This window comes from Camelina sativa, unplaced genomic scaffold (genome assembly GCF_000633955.1).
Source record: "Camelina sativa cultivar DH55 unplaced genomic scaffold, Cs unpScaffold03137, whole genome shotgun sequence".
NCBI classification, from domain to species: domain Eukaryota; kingdom Viridiplantae; phylum Streptophyta; class Magnoliopsida; order Brassicales; family Brassicaceae; genus Camelina; species Camelina sativa.
The window spans coordinates 1-888 of NW_010924242.1; the positions used below are offsets into that span (position 1 = coordinate 1).

Genomic DNA, 888 nt, shown 5'->3' on the forward strand with positions numbered 1-888 from the left:
ACATCAGAGTGACGTCCGTTGATCTTGAGGCGAAGGTAGTGATTAACGAGCTCTTCATCTGTAGGTCTGAATCTGAAACCTAGAGGAAGCGACTCCATCGATACAGCTCCCATCAAATCCACTTCTTAGGGTTTTCGACTTTTGAATACCACACACAGTAGTCTCTCTTGCTTTTTTTTTTTTCTTTTTTTTTCTATACTTTTCTAAAAAGTCTTCACAACACTTTGCTTACTCTCATCATCTCATCTTCTTCTCTCTTTTTTTTTTTTTAAAGACCACGTGGGAAAGATAACTTCCACTTTAAACCACTTGTCTTCTTCTGTCTTCTTGTCTTGATGGGCTTTTATTATTTGCGGCTACGAACCAAACAAGACTTTATTAAAGCCCAAATTTTTCTGGACTTCTCTCGTGGTGGTTTATGCTTTAAGAGTGTGTTGTGCCATCAGTGAATTCCAAAAATGTTGGAAACGTCTAGAGCAGAGAAGATAAATTATAGTGGTAATAATACTCTTTCAGCATTTCTTTTAGCGTATGGAGCTCAACATTTTTATACAAACACATGTATATAAACATTAATCTGGTCTGAATACACAAAGCATACATATATGAAGCTATTAACCAAATTGGTCTATATGTACATAATTTAAAAAAAACAAAAAAACAAAAAGATGAACCAAAAAATAAAGCCTTCGTGCGACAAACAACATGTCAACATCCCAACTCTTCTTTATCAAACAAAAGAAAGAAACAAAAGAAGACCTCCCAACACTACATCTTATCTTCTCTTCTATGTGACACTTACAGTCGGGAGAGGTTCGAACCAGCGGGAAAATAAGAGACTATGATCGGAGCTCTCGGAGATTCGGATTTGCTTTTTGGTTTCTTCAA

At 36.0% G+C, this 888-nt stretch overlaps 1 long non-coding RNA gene across 1 annotated transcript; it reads right to left on the reverse strand.

Annotated features, from left to right (window-relative positions):
* Positions 1-171: 171 nt before the first annotated feature.
* LOC104774491 lies at positions 172-888 on the reverse strand. Its single transcript, XR_765364.1, has 2 exons — positions 803-888; positions 172-582 (listed from the first exon to the last, which is right to left on the reverse strand). It is a non-coding gene; the product is annotated as an uncharacterized LOC104774491 (long non-coding RNA).